Source organism: Phyllobates terribilis, unplaced genomic scaffold (genome assembly GCF_046119375.1).
Source record: "Phyllobates terribilis strain yellow unplaced genomic scaffold, ASM4611937v1 Scaffold_4__5_contigs__length_816908805, whole genome shotgun sequence".
Classification (NCBI taxonomy): Eukaryota; Metazoa; Chordata; class Amphibia; order Anura; family Dendrobatidae; genus Phyllobates; species Phyllobates terribilis.
In genome coordinates this window covers 761,227,064-761,245,092 of record NW_027362764.1, presented here as the reverse complement: position 1 = coordinate 761,245,092, position 18,029 = coordinate 761,227,064, and the positions used below count along the sequence as shown (strand labels likewise).

Sequence of the window (18,029 nt, the reverse complement as noted above, 5' to 3'; positions counted from 1 at the left end):
AAAGGAAAAACTTTGTATAGTCCGTAAAGAAAATAAACAACATAAATCTAAAGTGTCATCATAGATGGAAAAACTTTAAACATTCATAGGTCGACCAATCTTTCATAATCTAAAAAGAATCCAAACAAGTTTTTGGAATGTGGGAAGAAACCAGAGATCTTGGAGAAAGCCAAAAACAATGGTACGTTTATGGCCTGGGCCACACTGCCCTCATCTCTGTATGTGGTCACTGTCTTTTTGGGAACACCCCGCCGTGACTTTTTTCGTACATTTTTCATTATAAACAGTGGAGAAAATAATTGATCTTGATTAGAGATGAGCGTTGTTCTACTCGAACTGTTCGCCAATCTCAAATTCGAGCTGTTTTGGGCGGTGTTCGAGCCGGTCGGCGAACACGAACAATTTGAGAAAAATTCGACTGTTCGAGGTTATGTTCGATAACTGTTCGTGCACCAAAATCATAACTGGATTTTTTCTCAGTAATGATGAAAATTAATGTTAATACGCAGTTTGAGTGTACAGCGGGGCGGGGGGAGGGGCAGGGGATGGATCTCTGCAGGAACAATGAAGATCTCCATTTTTTTTTCTCTTTCCCGCATTTACAGTGGGGAGGTGCAATCTGTCAGCCTATCAGCAGCGCACACACGGAGCGAAGTGCTTTTTTTCACACAAGCAAGGGCATGTGTCATTGGCAGTGTATGTCACATGTCTTTGCCCTATAAGACCAAGCCATTTTCCCCGTCACCACCATTTTCTCACTGCTGCAGCTGCGTGTTAGACGGCACCGCTGTTGCTGTGTGCGCTATACCTTGTTAATTTCAAGCCAATTTTCGCACAAATCTACAGATAGCTTGGGAGTAGGGAATAGTTGTGATTGCAGTCCTTTTAAGGACTAGGTTACAGCATTTCCTACGACTTTTATCAGGGAGGTCTGTGCTCTTAAATAGATAGATTGTGGGAGTAAAGACTAATTGTAATTGCAGTCCTTTTCAGGACTAGGTTACATCAGTTCCTATCAGTTTTTGCCAGGCAGGTCTGTGCCAGTGCTGTGCAAGTTTTTTTCACAGCATTTGGCTGAATCTAGCAAAGCTAATCCTTTTTGGCCTATTGCAGAGTGTGTTAGTCAGTGGAGTAGCCTATCTGTGTTGCAAGATATACCACCTGTGTATAGAATACCAATTTTTTTACTGCACCTAGTGAAGTAAAATCTTTTGGGCATAGCATCATTCTATTAGTCCATCTATACTGACCTCCATCAGGTTGCAAATTCAAAATAATTTTTATCTGCATCTACAGTACCTCTGAAAAAATATTTGGGCTTCTAGCAGTGTGTGGGACTATTTGTATTAGTCCATCTATACTGACCTCCATCAGGTTGCAAATTCAAAATAATTTTTTTCTGTATCTAACCCAGCCAATAGTTTTGGCCTAATACCACAGTTTGGCCACTCAGCTCTGCTCGGTTCCCATCCATTGTTTTTTTGTGCAAACAACTCCAGAGTTGTGAATTAGTTAACCACCAAAATGAGTGGAAAAAGGCCTGCTGCTGGTGGAAAGGGGAATAGGCGTGTTGGGAAGGGGAAAAAAGGTTGTGTCCGTGGGGTAGGTGTTAAAGCAACAGTAACATCTGCAGGAGAAAGACCATCTTCCAGCCAAACTAAAATGTCTACTTCTTTTAGCGGACAATGTGATAAGATCCCTTTCTTACGGCCACGCCAATCGCTACAAATTCCAGATGAGGCACAAAAACAGCAGGTGCTTCAACGGATATCAAGTGCTCCTTTAAGTGGGCTCTCCTCCACATCAACTTCAACATCACAAATACTCCAGTCCTCAAAGGTGTCACCCCAATCGCACTTGCTTCCTCACAGCTCCCAAATCTCCAGCTGCCCGTCTGAGTATGAGGTAGAACAGATGGTTGAGTCTGCAGAGCTGTTTACTCATACTATAGCCTGGGAATCAGAGGCCGGCTCCAGCGCTTCTGTGAATCCAGACGAGGAAATGATCTGCACTGATGCCCAGAATCTTTATGAGTCGGATCCAGGACCAGACGCAGAAGGTTCTGACCATAATGTAGACCCTCATTCCCAAACTGTAACTCCTGTTGGTGGAGACAATGAGGAAGACGATGATAAGACTCAAATACCTGATTGGAGCGACAACTTTAGTTTTTTGTCAGGGCAGGAACAGGTTGGCTCTGAGGACGACGGGTGTGATAACGCACAGGGTGATGATGATGAGGTCGGAGATCCCACTTACTGTCAACCCACAGTCAGCCAAGAGATGAGGTCAGCAGAGGAGGTGGAGGAAGATGCTAGTGACGACGAGGTCAGGTTGCGCCTTCCTGGACAGAGACGTAGTACTGGAAACACGTCAACAACTGCATCCTCAAACACAACTCTGCCTCTCACCACAAGTCGTGGTGGCTCTTCAGGTCGCATGGGTGCTAAGCCTTGCATAGCCTGGGCATTTTTTCAGATCGATAAAGATGACCCAACTCGTGTTATCTGTAACATTTGTCAGCAAAAGCTAAGTAGAGGCCAAAAAATACATAGTTTGAGTACTTCATGCATGAACCGGCACATGGACATGAAGCATAAGTTGCAGTGGGAAGCTCAGTGTGCTACAATGCGGCCTAGCCGGCCGGGCCAATCACCGTCTGCCATATCTTGTGCATCCGCGGCCTCTTCATCCTCTGTGACTGGGGGGACAGCAGTCACACCTGTTTTGGGGCGCAGACCTGCCACCTCTTTACCCGCAACAGCCAGCGTGATTGGCAGGTCATCATTTTCTTTGGAGGTGGTAACACCAGCTGGTCTTGAGCGCTGTCCGACATCGATAGCACCACCTTTGGATCAAGGCAACCTAACATGTCCGCCTGCATCTTCCTCACAGACCGGCAGTTTGCCGGGGACACCCTTATCAACCCCGTCTAAGCACAATAGCCAGCCCTCGGTCCCTCAGATGTGGACAAGTAAAAGACCATTTCCTCCTAGCCATGAGAAAGCTAAGAGGTTGAATTTCACCATCTGCAAGCTCTTGGCTACAGAAATGCTGCCTTTCCGCCTGGTGGACACAGAGGATTTTCGAGACCTTATGTCCGTCGCAGTGCCCCAGTACCAGATGCCCAGTCGGCACTACTTCTCAAAGAAAGGTGTGCCTGCGCTCCACCAGCATGTCGCACACAACATCACCGCTTCTTTGAGAAACTCTGTGTGTGACAGGGTGCATTTCACCACAGACACTTGGACGAGTAGGCATGGACAGGGGCGTTACATGTCGCTGACTGGGCACTGGGTAACTATGGTGACAGCAGGACAAGGGGCTGCTGTCCAAGTCTTGCCGTCCCCACGAGTTGTGCGTCAATCCTCTTTATGTCAAAGTTCTGACGCGCCCCCTGGGACATATTCCTTTTTGAGGGGAATACCCGGCACCGGATCAGATGGGGTGTTGTAGTCTCCGAGCGGCTGTGACCCGGTCCCGTGCCCAGGGCGTCAAGCTATGTGTTATGTGGCAGTCCTTACTGATGTTATTAGAGTTCTTTTTGTGTCGACTACGCCACCCGTTGTAATGCGGTCACTGTGGCCGCCGCTGCAGCAGGGTCCGCTGAGGCTGATGGTGGATGTGCAGCTTGGTGGGATAACCCCCAACGGGAGGGGTATAGCCTCAGAGGGGACAGGCGCAGAGGATGGGGGTTGTGGTGGTGCAGCATAGATGATAAAGGAAGACAGAGTCGGGTTGTGCAGTTAAGGGTTTTACTCACTGCTGATGTTCCTGGTCACTCTAGCTCCAAGTGACCACCCGAGCCGTGCTGCGTCCACCAGGTCCTGGATCCGGCCAACCCCCAAACAAGTCCGGAGCGTGGCCCTGAGCTCCCCCTCTGTCCTTTCTTCAGCCGTCCCCACCAGTGATTCACCTAAGTCCAGCTCCCTCGGGCCTTCTGTTGGGCAACCTTTGGCCTTAGGTTCCCTGACCCTTCCTGTGGTGTGCCTTCAGGGTGAATGTAGTGGGTGACCGTGACAGACACTGCCCACGGTCTCCGGTCTCTGGCTGGGGAATGTCTTTACCCCCACCAGCTTGGGTTCCGGTACCCTCTTGCTGACTCCTCACCCGGTGCTCTAATTTGGGTTCTTGGGTCCCTTCTTTGTCTCCCTCTGGGTCTTTCTTCACTCCACTCTCTCTCTTCAGGGCCTCTCTTTCTTTCAGCTGCTCCTCTGCCAGCTTCCGCTCCTCCTCTCCTGCTGACTTGTCCTTTGCACTGACTGACTCTCTGCGTCTGACAGGCTCCTCTGCGTCTGACCCTGATCCTAGTTGGTGCCCTCCTTATATATCCCTCTATGTGTGAGCTCAGGTGACCAGCACCCAATGAGCTCCTATCACTACCCAGACTGCTCCCCCTATCTGCCCCTACACTACATGGGATGTTCCTCCCCCCTCCCACTCCAGCCAGGAACAGGCTCGGTCGCACCTGCACATTTCTAAGTGGGAGTGCCGTCGGCCTGCTCCCCGGAAATGGGATGTATGTAGTGCATGCAGTCTATCTGAGCTCAGTTCCACACTCCATCCTTACCCGGGAGTGGAATATCACACCTCTGGCTGAGGTGCAATACCCCTGTAGCAGCCGGATCCTCAGGGTGCTACATTCCCCCCTGGCAAATCACAGCACGTCCTCGGGCTGTAAAGACATAAAACACCATAACATACAAAAATTTTTTTTTTTCATATAAACATATAAAACATATAAAACATTATATAAAACAGTAGATATATTTATATAAATAACATTCTCGTCGTCTCTTTCTTTCTTCCTCCTCTGGTCACCGTGCAACTCGTGACCAGGTAAAGTGCGACCGAAAAGCAGTTTCTCATAAAACCAGTAGGGGGCGCCTTAGAAAGCGCAACTATGTACAGGGGAGTTTGGCCGTTCTCAGTCCCCGGCCAAGTAAAGGGATGGCTGCTCACAGTCCTCAGCCTGGTTTGGGTAGGGGACACACGGGTTAAACTGTTCACTGGTCCCTACGGGGACTAAACTTTAAAGCAGCCACGGTTACTTGGGTACCCCGACAGGTAACTATATACAGTCCTTTGTACTATCTCAGTCATAGTACCTTCTAGCCTTGAACCCGTCCGGGTCTTCTGGCTCCTCCTCCCTACACCGCAACTCCTCCTCTGTCAGGCGATGCACGTGGAGGGCGTAAGGTCCCTTGGCACACTTGTGCCGGGTGAACGTTACCTCGTCACCGACGTAGAGGTCACGGCCTTTGTGACCCTCTGGCAGGTGGGACTCGACATCCCGTCGGGTAACGAAGACGTCACCCATGGTGTTCCGGTCCTTTATGAAGCCCCACCCATGCTGCGCATTAAACTTTATTACCGTCCCGATGGTACGGGGACGATCTGCTGCATAGGGGTCCCTTCTGGTCCGACTCTTTTGCTCCGCGCTGCGGGTCCGGGCCCATTGCTCTCTGACCCGCCTCTCCTCCCGTTCTCTCTTAAACTCGGCCAGCTGTTGACGGCAACACTCTGTGCGTTCAGCTGCAGCTGCCCGAGTCTCTCCGGTGAACCCCATCAAATCTTCTCCCGTGGGGTCCCACACGAATTGGGCTTCTTCTAGTGGAGGCGAGACCCGAGTCACGGGCTTTGGAGCCGGGATCAGGGGCTCACACAGGGGACCTAACTTCTTTTGTCGCTCCAGTTCCAAGAATTCTTCGGGCCAGATGAAGGGCCGCCCGTCCGGCCACGCTAGCTGGCTGAAGGGGTCCTCTCCCAGATTTGGCACCCTTGATGTTACGGGTGCGGGCGCGATGGTGGGGGCGCCCAGGTTGCCCAGGCCTTGCGGCCAGGCCTGGGGCATCTGGAAGGTAAATGGAACTGTTAACACGGCGGCACCCTGGGCCACCTGGCCTTGCGACCAGGCCGGAGGCTCCGCGGAGGTAGATGGCTCTGCTGGGGATGCGGCGCCCGGAAACGCTAGGCCTTGCGACCAGGCCGGAGGCTTCCCTTCCTTCGCCACGCTCCGGGTCACGACGCGTGACGTCACTGGGGTCGCGACGGCGGCTTCCGGTCGGGGCCTAGTCGGTGGCGGTGTCATGGCGGTCTCGGGTACGGCAGGGGGACTTTCGGGCTCTGCGACGGGGAGCTGGGGCAGGTAAGTGGTCTTCCGGTATGGGGTATAGGCATCCCCCTTACCTGCTGCCATGCGTCTCGCTCCCTCTTCTGCGCCGTCTCCGGCCTTGGGTCCTCCCGCGTCATCCGCAGAGGTAGTCGGTGTCTTCTTCCAAGGGAGCGGGTTCCGTGGACGGGTTCCAGCTTGCTGGGCCATCTCCCGGCCCCACTCCGCCAGGATCTCCCTCTGCACTCGGGCCATCCTTCCCGCGAGGCCCTCCAGGGCACTCCGCGCGCACTCCCGATCTCGGGGAAGCTGCGCCAGGATCTCCGCTAAGCCTAGCGGGGTTGTTGACTCTAGCAGGCTCCTGACCATCGGGTCGGTGCTGCTCTGCTCTTCTTCCGGCAGGCTCCTGGCCAGCGGGCCGGTGCTGCTCTGCTCTCCTCTTTCTTCCTTTTGCAGGCTCCTGGCCAGCGGGCCGGTGCTGCACTGCTGCCGCTCCATTCCCGGGTCTACTCTTTCTCTCCTCGACTCCGGGTGCTCTTGCTCTGGACACCTCGCCTCCGGGTGCGCTCGTTCTAGACTGCTCCAAGCGACACCCATCTTTGCTCTTCTCCTTCGTCTCCTCCCACTTCGAGGGCGGTCCCGGGGCAACTCGGTGACTGTCAGCTCCAGGGGGAGTTCTTTCACGCTGACAGACACCTCCAGCATCACAGTCTCTGTTGGTGGGGGCGGTTTCCACTTTTGGCGCCATTTTCTGTCCCGGCCCACGATGGGAGGTGGCCTCTTGCCCTCCTTTGGCACGCCCATAATGGCGTCCGCTGCTCTTCCAAGGCGGGAAATCTGCGGTTTTGGCGGGAATCGCTTCCCAGTGGCGGGAAACTCTGCAGATGGCGGGAACAAGTTGGAAATGGCGGACAATCGGCGGGAAACGACTGGTGATGGAGTCCGATGGCGTGGACCCTCCGGAACCGGCAGGAGTCTTCTTTCTGAGGTAAACTTGCACTTTTCTTCAGGCACGCAGTACCCGGGTGTTGCGGGCACGTAATCCTGCCGACTACGCCAAAGTTGACGCGCCCCCTGGGACATATTCCTTTTTGAGGGGAATACCCGGCACCGGATCAGATGGGGTGTTGTAGTCTCCGAGCGGCTGTGACCCGGTCCCGTGCCCAGGGCGTCAAGCTATGTGTTATGTGGCAGTCCTTACTGATGTTATTAGAGTTCTTTTTGTGTCGACTACGCCACCCGTTGTAATGCGGTCACTGTGGCCGCCGCTGCAGCAGGGTCCGCTGAGGCTGATGGTGGATGTGCAGCTTGGTGGGATAACCCCCAACGGGAGGGGTATAGCCTCAGAGGGGACAGGCGCAGAGGATGGGGGTTGTGGTGGTGCAGCATAGATGATAAAGGAAGACAGAGTCGGGTTGTGCAGTTAAGGGTTTTACTCACTGCTGATGTTCCTGGTCACTCTAGCTCCAAGTGACCACCCGAGCCGTGCTGCGTCCACCAGGTCCTGGATCCGGCCAACCCCCAAACAAGTCCGGAGCGTGGCCCTGAGCTCCCCCTCTGTCCTTTCTTCAGCCGTCCCCACCAGTGATTCACCTAAGTCCAGCTCCCTCGGGCCTTCTGTTGGGCAACCTTTGGCCTTAGGTTCCCTGACCCTTCCTGTGGTGTGCCTTCAGGGTGAATGTAGTGGGTGACCGTGACAGACACTGCCCACGGTCTCCGGTCTCTGGCTGGGGAATGTCTTTACCCCCACCAGCTTGGGTTCCGGTACCCTCTTGCTGACTCCTCACCCGGTGCTCTAATTTGGGTTCTTGGGTCCCTTCTTTGTCTCCCTCTGGGTCTTTCTTCACTCCACTCTCTCTCTTCAGGGCCTCTCTTTCTTTCAGCTGCTCCTCTGCCAGCTTCCGCTCCTCCTCTCCTGCTGACTTGTCCTTTGCACTGACTGACTCTCTGCGTCTGACAGGCTCCTCTGCGTCTGACCCTGATCCTAGTTGGTGCCCTCCTTATATATCCCTCTATGTGTGAGCTCAGGTGACCAGCACCCAATGAGCTCCTATCACTACCCAGACTGCTCCCCCTATCTGCCCCTACACTACATGGGATGTTCCTCCCCCCTCCCACTCCAGCCAGGAACAGGCTCGGTCGCACCTGCACATTTCTAAGTGGGAGTGCCGTCGGCCTGCTCCCCGGAAATGGGATGTATGTAGTGCATGCAGTCTATCTGAGCTCAGTTCCACACTCCATCCTTACCCGGGAGTGGAATATCACACCTCTGGCTGAGGTGCAATACCCCTGTAGCAGCCGGATCCTCAGGGTGCTACAGTTCCTCCACTGCTTCTGCCTCCTCAACCTCCTCTCGGTCTTCCACCTGCACCCAAAGCCTGTCTGGTCATGCTACAAGCTTTCTAACTGCGCAGAAGGGATCCTGCACACCTCCTTACTATGCTGGCAGTAGGGCTCAACGTCATCAGGCGGTTTTTACATTGAAATGTCTGGGAAATGTGAGTCACACAGCTGAGGAGTTGTGGTCAGCTCTGGAGAACCAATTTCATGAATGGTTGTCTCCACTGGACCTGAAACCAGGGAAGGCCGTGTGCGACAATGCTGCAAACCTGGGTGCGGCCCTTCGCCGGGGCAATGTCACACACGTGCCTTGTATGGCTCACGTGTTGAACCTGGTTGTCCAGCAATTTTTAGCCCACTATCCCAGACTAGATGGCCTTCTGCAGAGGGCACGGTCGCTGTGTGCTCACTTCCGCCGTTCGCATCCCGCAGCTCAGCGACTTACATCTCTACAGAAGTCGTTGGGCCTGCCACTTCACCGGCTAAAATGCGATGTGCCTACCCGGTGGAATTCAACTCTGCACATGTTGCAGCGACTGTGGCAGCACCGACAAGCCCTGGTGCAATACGTTCTGACGTATAGCCTGGGCCAACGAGATTCAGAGGTGGGGCAAATCACGCTGGAGGAGTGGTCTCAGATCAGGGACCTATGCACCCTTCTGCACAGTTTTGAAATGGCGACGAAGATGTTTAGTGCTGACGATGCCATTATCAGCATGACTATTCCGGTGATTTACATGCTGGAGCACATGTTAAACAGAATTCGGAGTCAGGTGGTGGCACAAGAGGAGGTGGAGGAAGTAGAGGAGGAGGAGTTGTATGCGGAAGGGCTAACATCTGCAAGGTCCAGACGGTCGGCAGCACCAAGGCGGCAGGCATGTGAGGGTGGGGGAGATGGTTTTACCAGGGCGCATGGTAGCAGCCAAACTAGTGAGGAAGATGCAGGAGCCCAGGAAGAAGTGGAGGACGAACTGATGGAAGACTCATCAGATGAGGGAGACCCTTGATCACATTTCTGTTGTGCGAGGTTGGGGGGAGAGGACAGAGGAAGGAAGCATGATTGTTACCTCGCCACCAACACAACAGGGACTTGGTGCTCCTGGATGCGCAACACACATGAGTGCCTTCTTGCTGCACTACCTGCAACATGACCCTCGAATTGTGAGAATTAGAAATAATCCTGACTACTGGGTTGCCACACTGTTAGATCCCCGGTACAAAAGTAAATTTGCAGAAATTATTCCTGCCATAGAAAGGGATGCACACATGCAGGAGTATCAGCAGAGACTGTTGCAGAATCTTACATGTGCTTTTCCACAAAATACCAGTGGTGCACGTAGTGAATCTCACAGTTCCAACTTGCCAACCGTGGGACCGTCAAGTGTTCAGCACTCAAACCGTAACAGAACCACAGTATCTGCTGGTAACATCAATTTTGCGGAATCATTTCACCACTTTTTTAGCCCATCCTTTGCAAGGCCACAGGAGACAAGAAGTCTGACACATAGTCAACGCCTAGAGACGATGGTACAGGAGTATCTCCAAGTAAACATTGAAGCCACGACTGTGTCACTGGACCCTTGCTCTTTTTGGGCTTCCAATCTGGATAAATGGCCGGAGCTAGCCACTTACGCCTTGGAGATCTTGTCATGCCCCGCAGCCAGCGTTCTGTCTGAACGTGTGTTCAGCGCTGCTGGTGGTGTGCTGACAGATAAGCGCACGCGGCTCTCCACTGATAATGTAGACAGACTCACGTTCATAAAGATGAACAAATCATGGATCCGAAACGACTTTTCTACCCCTGTGTCATCCTGGGGAGAGTAAAAGCTTGATGATTGGTTAAAATCACCCTACCAACCGTTTTAAGCTTTCAAATTACTAATCATGTTTATCTGTATCTTGACTGGAAAATAATTTGGGCTTTGTAGCAGTGTGCAGCACTGATCCTATTAGGCCATCTATACTAAAGCTTCACCAGATTTAAAATTAAAAATAATTTTTAGCTGCATCTAGCCCGGAAAATAATTTTGGGGCTCCGAGATGCGCAAGGCACATAAGTGCCTTCTTGCTGCACTACCTGCAGCATGACCCTCATATTGTCAGAATTCGAAGTAATCATGACTACTGGGTTGCCACACTCTTAGATCCCCCAAACTTTTCGATCAACCTTTTCATTTTAATAAAGACCAAAAAAATGGTCATTTTTGAAATTATAAGCATTAGTAGGTTGTTAGAAACTGAAATCAAACAGTTTTCAACTCAAAACTTTATTCTAGGTGATGTTACATTTTCACATAGGACCCCTTGTTCGAAAGGAGCTTCTGAACTCTCTCGTCCATTCAATTTGTCAGGTTTTGGATGGTTTCTGCTTCAATTGTTTTGCATGAGGACAGAATACCCTCCCAGAGCTGTTGCTTAGATGTGAACTGCCTCCCGCCATCATAGACACTCCTTTTAATGATGCTCCAAAGGTTCTGAATGGGGTAGAGGTCAGGGGAGCATGGGGGTCACACCATAAGTTTGTCCCCTTTTATGCCCATATCAGCCAGAGATGCAGATGTTTTATGTGTAGCATGAGATGGTGCATTATCATGCAGAAAAATGATCTTGCTGTGAAATACACGGTTCTTCTTCTTGAACCATGGCAGGAAGTGCTGTTTGAGAAAATCCACATACATTATGGAGTTCATCTTTAGCGCCTTCAGGGATCCTAAAGGGGCCGACAATCTCTCTCCCCATGATTCCAGCCCAAAACATTACTCCACCTCCTCCTTGTTGGCGCTGTAGCCGTGTTTGCGTGGGGTATCCATCAACCAGCCATCCTCCACTCCATCCATCTGGACCATCGAGCGCTGCACGGCACTCATCCGTGAACAAAACAGTTTTGAAATCAGTCTTCATGTAATGTTTGGCCCACTGGAGCCGTTTCTGCTTGTGTGAAGTGGATAGAGGAGGTCGACAGGATGGCGCATGCACAGCTGCAAACCTCTGAAGGACCCTGCATCTTGTTGTTCGGGGGACGTTGGAGGCACAAGCAGCTTCAAAAACTTGTCTGCTGCTATGACAAGGCTTTTTTGCCGCTGCTCTTTCAACCTGACGTAATTGCCTGTAGGAAAGAGTCCTCAATTTGCCCTTATCAGAACGCACACGTGTGTACTGTGAATCAGCTACATACTTCTTGATTGCCAAGACACTTCATCCTGATCATCGCACAATGTTGATTGTAGTCATGCCTTGACCTAAACACTCCACAATTTGTTGCTTCTCAGCAGCCGACACATCCTTTTTCTTTCCCATTTTGGCAGAAAATGTAGGCTGCTTAATAATGTGAGAGAGCCTTCTTAAGTAGTCTTGCCTTTCATTGGACACACCTGCCAAACTAATTAGCACAGGTGTCTGCAATTGCTTACAGTGATATAAAGAGCCCTGACACACATCACCATCAATGAGTTTAACTGACAAACAAACAAATTCTTCCCTTATCACTCCTAAACACTTTTTGCATAATAATTTGGAACGCGGTGTACATGTGCTTTTCCACAAAACACCAGTGGTTCACGTAGTGAATCTTACAGTTCTAACTTGCCAACCGTGGTCTGTATGGAGTTGTTCAATAAAGGGCCCAAAATTAAGATAACATAGATGGGAGAGGTCTCTATGAATAGGAATTCCTAAGTATTTGATACCCTGTGAGGACCAGGCAAAGGGAAAGTTGGACTGGATAGAATCCTATATGGATTTGGGGAGGGAGACATCGAGGGCCTCAGACTTCGCTGCATTGATTTTAAAATTTTACCATGTAACAAAGTGATCTATTTCAGCCATAACAGCAGGGATGGATATATGTGATTGAGTGATATATACTAGGACATCATCAGCAAATAGAGAGCACTTGTACTCGGTGCCTCCCACCTCAATCCACCTAATATTGGGGTTATGGCGAATTGATGAGAGCAGGTGCTCCGTCACTAGGATGTATAAGAGAGGGGACAGAGGACATCCCTGCCTTGTCCCATTGGTGATTGTGAAAGGTGATGAAAATGTTCTGACGCACCCCCTGGGCCTTGGGACACCCGGAGCCGGACCCTTTTTGGTGGATGCTGGTGGTTGTAGTCTTCGTGGCGGCGATCCGGTTCCGTGGCTCAGGGCGGTCAAACCAGTGGCGGAACTATTTATGTGGTTTTGATGTTTAAATGTCCGACTACGCCACCCGTGGATTGCGGTCAGAGTGAACCGCCGCTACAGGGCAGACCGCTGAGGCTGGTGTTGTGGGTGCAGCAGAGCGTAGCATAACTCCCCACGGGAGGAGTATAGCCTCAGGGCAGTGTATGCGGAGGATGGGGGTGATGGTGCAGGGCAGCAGCAGTAACGACACGGAGTCAGTGATGCAGTTCAGGGCCTTTACTCACAGTTCTTATTATCCAGACCACGTCTGCAGGTAACGGCTGCCCACGTCGTACTGTGCTCACCAGGTGAGGGGCTCAGACAACTCCCAAATAACTTTGGAGCGCTTCACAGGACCCCCTTTGTGTGTCCTTTGTCTGGTCTTTCTTACCAACACTTCTGTCCGGCTGCCTCGGGCCTCCTCTTGGTAAACTTGGCGCCAGTTTCCCTGACCCTATGTGGTGCCTTCCTAGCGGGTGTAGCGAGGGGCTGCGCCACATAAAATGTCAGAGCCTCCGGTTTCTAGCTGAGGGTCGTTTCCTGCCTCCACTAGTTCGGGGACCGGTCTCCCCCTTTGGCCTGACCCCTCCACGCAGGTGGATTCGGGCGTGCGGTGGCGACTCGCCCGTCCGCACCCCTGGGATCCCTTCATTCCTCGTTCCTGGAGCCTTCTCTGCTCCTCTTCCTTCCTTCTCCCTCTTCCAGGCCTGGGCCTCTGTTACTAGGCCCGCCTCCGGAGCAGAGCTCATGCAGAGCCCCTGCTCCCTGCCACTTCTGCTCAGACTTCTCTGCACTGAACTAAGATGGTGCCCACCTTTTATACTCCCTTCTCAATGCACCCAGGAACTGCTTCCTCCCTGCTCCTGCACTACAGGGTTCCCCTTCCTCAGTGTTCCCTCCCCCCACTCCAGCCAGGGACAGGGACTGTCGTGCCCATCTCAGGGGCATATTGGTCGCCCTGCCCCACGGCAATGTGGTGTAATGCATGCAGGTGTCGGGTCCTGATCCACACTCCATCCTTACCTGAGAGTGAGATATCACACCTCTGGGTGAGGTGCAATACGTCTGTAGCAACCGAGCCCTCAGGGTGCTACAGTTCCATCTATCTTCAGCCTAGGTGACGTATTGCGATACAGGGCCGTGATTTTGGCTATAAAAGGGTCCCCTAGACCCCTACCCCAAGCTTTTTAAGAGAATCATATATGGCGTGCCAGGAGACTCTATGGAATGCTTTCTCAGCATCCAACGAGAGTATCTAATTACAAATTTTTAACTGCATCTAGCCCAGGAAATACTTTGTGCCTAGTAGCAGTGTCTGCTAGTGAGCGGATTATCCCGGCTGTTAAGCAAGCTGCACCACCTGTAGTTTAGACACTTAATTTTTTCAAAGGAAATGCTTCGGGACCATGGGATACTTAGTGAAGAGCATCAGGAGGCACCCCAAGGCATAGGGGCTGGGACTGGCAGTAGGATGCCTTGCGGTGGACAGCCGAGCTCGATCCTTATAAAAGCTTTTTAACTGCAGCAGCTTTAGTGGACGCTACTGGAGCTGGAATTACGCGGCTGCTGGCATGAGACTTGCCCTCCAATAGATCCTTGTAAATGGATTTAAAGTGTATTCATTCAAATTAGAGAGACAATTTAAATTAAAAAGCTTAGAGCTGCCTCCACCACAGGGGGGCTCGCTCGACCCACCAGCGGACAGGCACCAGTATTGGGAGAGGGGGGCTGGCCGTCAGGGTTCACCGCGGCTCTGGCACAAACCCGGCGACACGGAGGTGGCACGGGCAGGAGCGGACTGGCCGTGTCGGCTTCTCACTTTTTGGATTTTAGAAGGGCATGACATGCCTATATCTGTGTCTCCCCCTCCTTTTACTCCTCCACCTCTTTTCTTTTCGCATGACTATATGTACTTGTCACTTTTCCATGTGTTAGTTATGTCTTCTGAGCAGTTTGTCAGCTTTTGGACACCTTTGAAGGTGTTTTCTATGTGTTTCTATGTGTTTTTGTTTGCCTGCCATTGGTTTTAACGGTGTTCGAAGGTGTTCGACGAACAGTTCGACGAACAGTTCGGCGAACACACGGGTGTTCGACGAACCGAACCGAACTCGAACACTACGGGGGTTGCTCAACACTAATCTTGATCTTAAAGGGAGTTTTTTTTGTTGTTTTTTTTTAGAGAACCCCTTCCCATCCCCCTACCCTCCATTTCTTCTGTGTTAAAAAATAAAAATAAACAAAAATGTGCCTTACTTACTCTTCCCAGGTCCAGCACTGAGTCTCCACTGATGCTCCCAGCATCAATTGTTGTCTGCAGCACTAATGTCACGTCAACAGCGCTGCAGCCAATCGGTCGGTGAGCTCAGTTATTGATTGCAGCCCAGTCGACATTACGTCAGTGCTGCAGACAGTAACAGAAACTGGGTGCAGAGGCGGAGACTCCGTGCTCGACCTGGGGAGGGTGGGTAAAGCACAGTTTGCTTTTTTAAAATAAACTGAAGCTGGAGAACAGGGGTTTTCAAAAATTGGAGAAAACCCTTTAAGGGGGTGTGGTTGGATTGCAAAACCATGGCTGCATTCTTCCAGAACTAGCGCCACACCTGTCCACATGCCGCTACAACTCCGACTAAACTGTACTGTCTATTGAAGCCTGAAGTAGTCAGAAATCGGCCTCCTGACCCATCGGGGCTATGGCTGCAGCTCAGCTTTCTAGATCGGCTACAGAAACAATTTGGCGTGTGAACATCTTCATTAAAATACCAGTAAGAAAATAACGATTTTTAAATAAATGCAAACAATACGCAGAGCAAAAGATCCCTCATTACATGGATCCCTTCCTTCCTCCTTTGCCCTCCATGTTCCCAGAAAAAAGTGCAAAGTCATTCGAGCAGTTCCATTGCCTTCAGTGTCTCTGGTCTGCAGTACCAGGCACCGCCTACGGACAGGTGTGGCGCTGTTTACAATCCAATTCTCAGGGAAGGACTTGAACGGGGTTCAAACTCCTCTCAAGAAAAATGATGAAGAGTTATTTTTACACCTGGCGAAACAAAGGGAAGTAAAAGAGACGTTCCGCTGGTGAGTGGGATGCGCGGCCCTTCATCTCACGCCTATTATTTTTGGATAAGAAGCAGAGACGTTTTGGCTTCATGAGAGGGTCGCGCAGACGCTCAGCGCCGTATATCTGTCAGGGTTTATTACTCTTTGCTCTTTTGATAACATACGTGAATAATTACATCTTTTTATGATCAAGGCCGGGAAGACGTCATTAATCCCATCAACTCCTGCGCCGTACAGCGGATAATCCTGATCCTATAGCGATCTGCAAAGTGCGGCCCTCCAGCTGTGGACTACAACTCCCAGCATTCTGCAAAACCATTCACACCACTATAGTCATTCCTTTAACGTTTTCACCTGTCCACGTATAGATCAGAGGGGGACGCAGCTGTCGGGTGAGGACCTCATTGATCTGTAAATTATCACCTATCCTCCGCTACATAGTAACAATGCACACTGACAATTCCGCACTACTAAAACCTGAACATCCCTGATAAATCTGCTGGAATGGCCGCCAGTCGTCACTGGGGACAGGAGCGCTATATTCTGCCACAAGAAACTTACATATTGTCCTCAATAGACGATAATCTAAAAACATTTACATGAATGGGTGAGAAAGTCAAAGGCTCCGCGCAGAGACAAAGTGACCCGGCTTTACACCACTCCATCCGCCGCTCGGCATTGTGCTTGGTGATGTACGGCGGCATGCAGCTGCACGGCAATGAAGTTCCCGGCGGGGGCGCAGTGTTAGTGCTGATGTTAATACTAGAGGAGGTCTGGACTCTGCAGTTATGGGGTCAGCAGAGTGGTGGTGACTTTTCTGCCCTCTGCTCCTCAGCACTCGACCCCCCGCTCTGTAACGTTACGGGGTCTCCACTTCGTAGCTGAGTTGCTGCGGTTCCTTACTCCTCTCAGTGATATCACTCACAGGTGATGGGGGAAGATGCAGGAGGAAGAAATGTCATGGACGGACTTGTTACCCCGGTGGCTCCTATTACTGGACCGCGCTGGTATCAGTGAGCTCTGCACCACCGGCCGCTCTGTCACATGTCAGTAAATGTAGATGGCATGGCGGCGGGCTGATTGTTATACACCGGGGGCGAGGGGCTGGATGGTATGCACTGGGGGACCGGAGGTTATACACGGGGGCTGAGGGGCCAGATGTTATACACGGGGGCTGAGGGGCCGGATGTTATACACGGGGGCTGAGGGGCCGGATGTTATACACGGGGGCTGAGGGGCTGGATGTTATACACGGGGGCTGAGGGGCCGGATGTTATACACGGGGGCTGAGGGGCCGGATGTTATACACGGGGGCTGAGGGGCTGGATGTTATACACGGGGGCTGAGGGGCCGGATGTTATACACGGGGGCTGAGGGGCCGGATGTTATACACGGGGGCTGAGGGGCTGGATGTTATACACGGGGGCTGAGGGGCCGGATGTTATACACGAGGGCTGAGGGGCCAGATGTTATACACGGGGGCTGAGGGGCCGGATGTTATACACGAGGGCTGAGGGGCCGGATGATATACACGGGGGCTGAGGGGCTGGATGTTATACACGGGGGCTGAGGGGCCGGATGTTATACACGGGGGCTGAGGGGCCGGATGTTATACACTGGGGGGCTGAGGGGCCAGATGTTATACACTGGGGGGCTGAGGGGCCAGATGTTATACACTGGGGGCTGAGGGGCCAGATGTTATACACTGGGGGCTGAGGGGCCGGATGTTATACACTGGGGGCTGAGGGGCCCGATGTTATACACGGGGGCTGAGGGGCCCGATGTTATACACGGGGGCTGAGGGGCCCGATGTTATACGCGGGGGCTGAGGGGCCGGATGTTATACGCGGGGGCTGAGGGGCCGGATGTTATACACGGGGGCTGAGGGGCCGGATGTTATACACGGGGGCTGAGGGGCCGGATGTTATACACGGGGGCTGAGGGGCCGGATGTTATACACGGGGGCTGAGGGGCCGGATGTTATACACGGGGGCTGAGGGGCCGGATGTTATACACGGGGGCTGAGGGGCCGGATGTTATACACGGGGGCTGAGGGGCCGGATGTTATACACGGGGGCTGAGGGGCCGGATGTTATACACTGGGGGGCTGAGGGGCCGGATGTTATACACGGGGGCTGAGGGGCCGGATGTTATACACGGGGGCTGAGGGGCCGGATGTTATACACGGGGGCTGAGGGGCCGGATGTTATACACGGGGGCTGAGGGGCCGGATGTTATACACGGGGGCTGAGGGGCCGGATGTTATACACGGGGGCTGAGGGGCCGGATGTTATACAACTTAAAGAAAACCCATCACTGAAGAGTGGAGGGACCAGCACTGAATTAGATGCCCTTA

At 52.2% G+C, this 18,029-nt stretch overlaps 1 protein-coding gene across 1 annotated transcript in view; it reads right to left on the bottom strand.

The window, feature by feature from the left end:
- The window catches only part of TG (thyroglobulin), a 389,754-nt gene that overhangs the window by 21,432 nt on the left and 350,293 nt on the right, over positions 1–18,029 (bottom strand). The window lies entirely within an intron of this gene.